This window comes from Panulirus ornatus, chromosome 7 (genome assembly GCF_036320965.1).
Source record: "Panulirus ornatus isolate Po-2019 chromosome 7, ASM3632096v1, whole genome shotgun sequence".
In the NCBI taxonomy this organism is placed as follows: Eukaryota; Metazoa; Arthropoda; class Malacostraca; order Decapoda; family Palinuridae; genus Panulirus; species Panulirus ornatus.
In genome coordinates this window covers 43,138,735-43,146,234 of record NC_092230.1, presented here as the reverse complement: position 1 = coordinate 43,146,234, position 7,500 = coordinate 43,138,735, and the positions used below count along the sequence as shown (strand labels likewise).

The window sequence follows — 7,500 nt, the reverse complement described above, 5'->3', positions numbered from 1 at the left end:
AACAAGAAGAAGTTGAAGAAAGAAAGAGAGAGAAAGAAAGAAAGAAAAGAAAAAAATAATATTAATTCGTACGACAATACTCACCCATGATATTGTTTCCAGGGACAAAACACACATACCACTTCATGAACGACCACTTCACACTATGTAATACAAATACGCACACATACATATATATGCAAATTACATGCCATCATCGCTGTACCACGGGGGAAGAAGGGGAGAAATCTATATGATTCAGGAAGGGGAAGGTGTGGGGGGGGAAGGGAGGGGAAAGGAGGGGTGAGAATACATCGGGGGGGTGAGAATACATCGGGGGGGTGAGAATACATCGGGGGGGAGAGGAAGGGAAGGGGGGGATGTTTAAATACATCGGTTTGATGTAGTCTGTCTCTCGTGTACCTCATACAAGATTCAAAAGATATATATATATATATATATATATATATATATATATATATATATATATATATATACACAACGCGAGAGTGTAGGATTCCCGGAGGGGGAGGGGAGGTGAGGGGGAGAGAGGGGTATGCGAGACACACACACACACACACACACACACACACAGGTCTTTCTTGCCTTCCTTCTGTAAGACGAGAGAGAGAGGGGTTGTGGGGGGGGGGAAATATGGGGTGAGTGGGGGGAAGGGGAAGAATAAGGCGGTGTGTGAGGTGGGTGTGTGGAGTGGGTGTGGAGTGGGGGGAGATCATGTGGTGTGGAGTGGGAGTTTGACGAGATGGAAATTCAATCAGTATTATTCTTAAAAGGAGAGAGGGGGATGGAGGGAATGGGGAATGGGGGAGGATGAGGGGATGGATTGCAGGGGGAGGGGGAGGGGGTTGGGGAGGAGGGCGAGGGTAGGTAGGTAGGCAAGGCAGAGAACTTACACACGTACGCTGACGCCGGTGGGGCAATACACATCCTCCACCTACTTACCTTGTGAGAGAGAGAGAGAGAGAGAGAGAGAGAGAGAGAGAGAGAGAGAGAGAGAGAGAGAGAGAGACTGAGTCATACTTCTGAAATAACCAACTATTCCCTGGAACTTTAAATCTGAAAAAAAAGCAAAAAAAAAAAAAATCTATATAAAAAAACTTAGAAAAAAAATTGATTAACAAAAGACAAAATATATAAATTGTTGTTTTTTTTATCTTAGATTTAAAAAGCCATTATGTACATTGAACACCCACCTCCCTTCCCTCCACCACTCCCTCTACCTAAGAAAGCTGGGGTATATATATATATATATATATATATATATATATATATATATATATATATATATATATATATATATATATATATATAATACACATCTACACCTCACGTATATCACTACTGTCGGTTTTAGGAGTCATCATCTACAGGTAGATAGATAGATAGATAAATATAAATAGACAGACATATATATTGAGATAGGCATAGATGGAGAGAGATAAACAGGAGAGGTAGGTAGGTAAGTAGGTAGGTAGGTATGTAGGTAGGTAGGTAGGTAGGTAGGTATGTAAGTAGGTAGGTAGGTAGGTAGGTAGGTAGGTAGGTAGGTAAGTAAGTAGGTAGGTAGGTAGGTAAGTAGGTAGGTAGGTAGGTATGTAAGTAGGTAGGTAGGTAGGTAGGTAGGTAGGTAGGTAGGTAAGTAGGTGGGTAGGTAGGTAAGTAGGTAGGTAGATAGGTACGTAGGTAGGTAAGTAGGTAGGTAGATAGGTACGTAGGTAAGTAAGTAGGTAGGTAGGTAGGTAGGTAGGTAGGTAGATAGGTAGGTACGTAGGTAAGTAGGTAGGTAGGTAGGTAAGTAAGAAGGTAAGTGGGTAGGAAGGTAGGTAGGTAGGTAGGTAGACAGATATTACCGACATAATAGCATAATGTAAAGCCATACCAGTTCATGGATGGCATTACCCCTCGTCCTGAGTGTTTCCCGCCTCTGCTAAACACGAGACAAACGTTTTCTATGAACAGCTGATTACGTTCGCTGGGATCCGTCCGCAACTGGAGGCTCACGCCACCCACGTTCGCTGGGATCCGTCCGCAACTGGAGGCTCACGCATCGATCTGGGCCTGTGGGGAAGTCTTTGAACGCAGCGTTCCACACTTGTGGGGGGTCTCCGAACGTATCGTTCTGGGACTGTGGGGGTCTTTGAACGCAGCGTTCCACACCTGTGGGGTTTTTGAACGCATCGATCTGGGCCTGTGGTGGTCTTTGAACGCAGCGTTCCACACCTGTGGGGTCTTTGAACGCATCGATCTGGGACTGTGAGGGGGGGGGTGGGGTCTCCGAACGCATCGATCTGGGCCTGTGTGTGGAGGGGGGGGTCTCCGAACGCATCGATCTGGGCCTGTGTGTGGAGGGGGGGGTCTCCGAACGCAGCGTTCTGGGCCTGTGGGGGTCTTTGAACGCAGCGTTCCAGACCTGTGGGTATGTATATGTCTTCTAGATATGTTTAGCTCTGGGTCGCCGCCATGGGATGACCATAGTGTACCACAGATAAAGTCATTACTACGACCCTTTGAGCACGACGGTATACGACCCTTGAGCACGACGGTACGACCCTTGAGCACGACGGTATACGACCCTTGAGCACGACGGTACGACCCTTGAGCACGACGGTATACGACCCTTGAGCACGACGGTATACGACCCTTGAGCACGACGGTATACGACCCTTGAGCACGACGGTATACGACCCTTGAGCACGACGGTATGCGACCCTTGAACACGACGGTATACGATCCTTGAGCACGACGGTATACGACCCTTGAACACGACGGTATACGATCCTTGAGCACGACGGTATACGACCCTTGAGCACGACGGTATACGACCCTTGAACACGACGGTATACGATCCTTGAGCACGACGGTATACGACCCTTGAGCACGGCGGTATACGACCCTTGAGCACGACGGTATACGACCCTTGAGCACGACGGTATACGACCATTAGCCACAACGGTACGACCCCAGAGCTTCAACAGTACGACCCTTGAGCACGACTATGATACGACCCCTACACCACACCCACCCCTCCACCCTAACCCACCTCCACCCCCCCCCCCCCAACACGACCACCAGGTACGCACGCCAGGTCAACCTAACCTAACCTGACCTGACCTGACCTGACCTGACCTAACCTGACCTAACGTAACGTAACGTAACGTAACGTAACGTAACCTGACCTAACCAAACGTAACGTAACGTAACGTAACGTAACCTGACCTGACCTGACCTGACCTGACCTAACCTAACCTAACCTAACTTAACCTAACCTAACCTAACCTGACCTGACCTGACCTAACCTGACCTAACGTAACGTAACGTAACGTAACGTAACCTAACCTAACCAAACGTCATGTAACGTAACGTAACGTAACGTAACGTAACGTAACGTAACCTAACCTAACGTCACGTAACGTAACCTAACCTAACCTAACCTGACCTAATCTAACCTAACCTGACCTGACCTGACCTGACATCAACCTCCCAACCTCTCTCTCTCTCTCACACACGGCGTACACACACACACACACACACACACACACATACACACACACACAAGAGAGAGAGAGAGAGAGAGAGAGAGAGAGAGAGAGAGAGAGAGAGAGAGAGAGAGAGAGAGAGAGAGAGAGAGAGAGAGAGAGATCCTTCTTGAAGGATATAATGACGAGAGACGAGCAATCCGGCCAACGCGACCACCTGCGTCTTTCTCCTCCCCCCCCTTGGGCAATTGTGTTGATCAGGGGGGGGGGCGGCGCCCGGGAGGGGAAGGGGGGTGAGGGGAGACGGACGGCAAACAACAAGGTGAGGGGAAACCATGCGCCAGTCAGTGTGTCATGGTGATGGAGGGAGGCTGAAATACAGGGGGTCGAAGGAGGAGGAGGAGGGAAAATGTGGTTGACCCGGAAATAAAATGATATCAACCATCGACATCAAGTCTTTCGTCATGGAGAACATAGGCAACCCTATGGGCATGATCATGTCCAGGTTCATGTGCAATGATCATCACCCATTTCAGTCTAGAATTCTCTTCCTGGCACACTGCCACAACTCCTACTTCAGGAGTAGTGCTACGTATTCCTTAGCTGGTTCATGAGCAGCTGATCATCACCCATTCTCTTCCTGGCACTCCTTCACACACACACACACACTGCCACAACTCCTACTTCAGGAGCAGTGCTATGTATTCCTTAGCTCTGGTCCTCTTCCTACTGCCCAACTTTACTCTTACAGAATTTTCCAAAGATTTTTTCCCCTTCACGATTGAGCTTTGTTTCACTCAGAGCCAGAACATCCAGGTTTCTTTCCTCAAACATACCACCTATCTCTCCTCTCTTCTCATCTTGGTTACATCCACACACACACACACATTTAGATACCTCAGCCTGAGCCTTCGAGGTGGATTAGCAGCTCCCTGCTAGGCTCCTTCTTTCCATCTTTTAGAAATTGAAATACATGCAAGGGAGGGTTTCGTCTTTTTCTCAGCCCCTTGCTCCCGCCCCCTTTTAGTCGCCTTCTAGGACTCGCGTGGGGAGACAAGAGGTTTTAAAAGCCTTTCTCCCCTTTCCTTTACACCCAATATTCACAAGCGCCGCGTATGATCCTACATCAGAAACACTGCCTCGAGAATACGCAACGCGTATATGTGCGTTCCAATGAGGCCTCATGCCTGTACACACGCGAGGCTAATGAATGCAGTGCTTATGCTGTCTTGTCTTCCCTGCCTTCGTGAGGGACCCATCACAATCATGAGTGCAATAATTGACGCCTCCCCACACACACACACACACACACACAGACACACACATACACACACACACAGACACACACACACACACACACACACAGACACACAAACACAAACACACACACACACACACACACGTACGTGCATCACCGCTGGTAGAATTCCAGTCCAGTCTCAAGGAGTCGAGAGAGAGAGAGAGAGAGAGAGAGAGAGAGAGAGAGAGAGAGAGAGAGAGAGAGAGAGAGAGAGAGGCGTGGAGGAAATACCACGACGGAGGGACGAGTCACGGAGGGGCAAGGTAATGACTACAGGTGGGTGCTGTGTTGGTCGGGGTGTTAGAGGCCTCATTACTGTTCTCTAAAACGCTGTGCGCCAACTTCAAAGCGCGGCTGCCCCGCCCCCGCCCCAGGTAAGGCGCTCTGTGCCACACCTGCCCCACATCACGGCGATCTGTGCCACACCTGCCCCAAACCCCCCAATGACGGAGGTGGGGGGGGAAATGGGAGAGTGGGGTTGGGGAAGCAGGCATCCACAATGCTCACCTGCTCTCATTACACTGGTCACAAAGCGACCTCCTTCACAATTATCTTCACCTGACAATGTGATACACACACACACACACACACACACACACACACACACACACACACACACACACACACACAGGACAGACTCAAGCCTCATATGGCGTTTTCTGTATACAAATCAGCGTATTCTATTGCCAGACACAGACACAGCAATCAATCAATATATATATATATATATATATATATATATATATATATATATATATATATATATATATGTATATATATATATATATATATATATATATATATATATATATATATATATATATATATATATATATATATATATATGCAGTCTGTAGAGGATGAGAGGGAGAGGGGGCGCCTGGGAAGTGGGTCAGTTGTTGTCTGCTAATGACACAGCACTGGTGGCAGAGTCGAGTGAGAAACTGCAGAAGTTAGTGGCTGAGTCTGGAAGGGTGTGTGAGGAGGAGGAGGAAGATGTGAGAAAATGCCAATCAAAGCAGGGAAGAGAGAGAGAGAAGTTAGTTGGGGATGTGAGTTTGAATGGAGAAAACCTGGAAGGAAGTCAAGTGCTCTAGATACATGGAAGTGGACATGGCAGCGAATGGAACCATGGCAGCGGAAGTGAGTCATAGTGTGGGTGAGGGGGCGAAGGTTCTGGGAGCACTGAAGAATGTGTGGAAAGAGACATCGTTATCTGGGAGGGCGACAATGGATATGATTGAAGGCATAATAGTTCTAACAATGATACATGGATGCGAGGCATGGTCTATAGATAAGGATGCACGGAGGAGGGTGGATGTGTTGGAAATGTTCGAGGACAATATGTAGGGTGAGGTGGTTTGACCAAGTAAGTAATGGAAGGGTAAGAGATGTCTAGAAATAAAAAAGAGTGTGGTTGAGAGAGCAGAAGGAGGGGGTGCGTTGACATGGTTTGGAAATATGAAGAGAATGAGTGAGGAAAGGTTGACAAAGAAGATATGTTTGTCAGAAGTAGAGGAAACAAGGAGAACGGGGAGACCAAACTGGAGATAGAGTGATTTGGAAAAATGTGGTATACCGGGGTCGACATGCTCTCAATGAAGTGAACCAGAACATCTGAAGCGTCCGGGGTAGACCATGGAAAGCTCTACGGGGCCTGGTCGTGGATAAGGAGCTGTGGTTTCGGTGCATCACACACGACAGCTAGAGAATGGATTGTGAGCGGATGCGGCCTTTCTTCTTCCGTTTCCTGCCGCTACCTCGCTCAAGCTGGGAAACGGCGATATGCGTCCGTGAGGCATACCCAGGCACGCGAGAACCGAGTAGGAAACAGCGATCCTCAGGACTTACCAAAGGGCTGAAGCCTCTCATTCCTCCCACCCTCTCTCTCTCTCTCTCTCTCTCTCTCTCTCTCTCTCTCTCTCTCTCTCTCTCTCTCTCTCTCTCACAGAAGATGTCGCAAGTGGAGAAGTTAGTCTGTAGTTGATGTGGTTACCGCCAGGGGTAGTGTCCACCACCCTGCTCTGAGGCAAGCCTCTCTCTCCCTGTGACGTGTGGTGAGGCAAGCCTCTCTCTCTCTCTCTCTCTCTCTCTCTCTCTCTCTCCCTGTGACATGTGGTGAGGCAAGCCTCTCTCTCTCTCTCTCCCTGTGACGTGTGGTGAGGCAAGCCTCTCTCTCTCTCTCTCTCTCTCTCTCTCTCTCTCTCTCTCTCTCCCTGTGACGTGTGGTGAGGCAAGCCTCTCTCTCTCTCTCTCTCTCTCTCTCTCTCTCTCTCTCTCTCTCTGTGACGTGTGGTGAGGCAAGCCTCTCTCTCTCTCTCTCTCTCCCTGTGACGTGTGGTGAGGCAAGCCTCTCTCTCTCTCTCTCTCTCTCTCTCTCTCTCTCTCTCTCTCTCTCTCTCCCTGTGACATGTGGTGAGGCAAGCCTCTCTCTCTCTCTCTCTCCCTGTGACGTGTGGTGAGGCAAGCCTCTCTCTCTCTCTCTCTCTCTCTCTCTCTCTCTCCCTGTGACGTGTGGTGAGGCAAGCCTCTCTCTCTCTCTCTCTCTCTCTCTCTCTCTCTCTCTCTCTCTCTCTCTCTCTCTGTGACGTGTGGTGAGGCAAGCCTCTCTCTCTCTCTCTCTCCCTGTGACGTGCGGTGAGGCAAGCCTCTCTCTCTCCCTGTGAAGTGTGGTGAGGCAAGCCTCTCTCTCTCCCTGTGACGTGTGGTGAGGCAAGCCTCTCT

The 7,500-nt window shown here is 49.0% G+C and overlaps 1 protein-coding gene across 6 annotated transcripts in view; it reads right to left on the bottom strand.

The window, feature by feature from the left end:
* The window catches only part of Mef2 (myocyte enhancer factor 2), a 1,047,678-nt gene that overhangs the window by 240,917 nt on the left and 799,261 nt on the right, over positions 1 to 7,500 (bottom strand). The window lies entirely within an intron of this gene.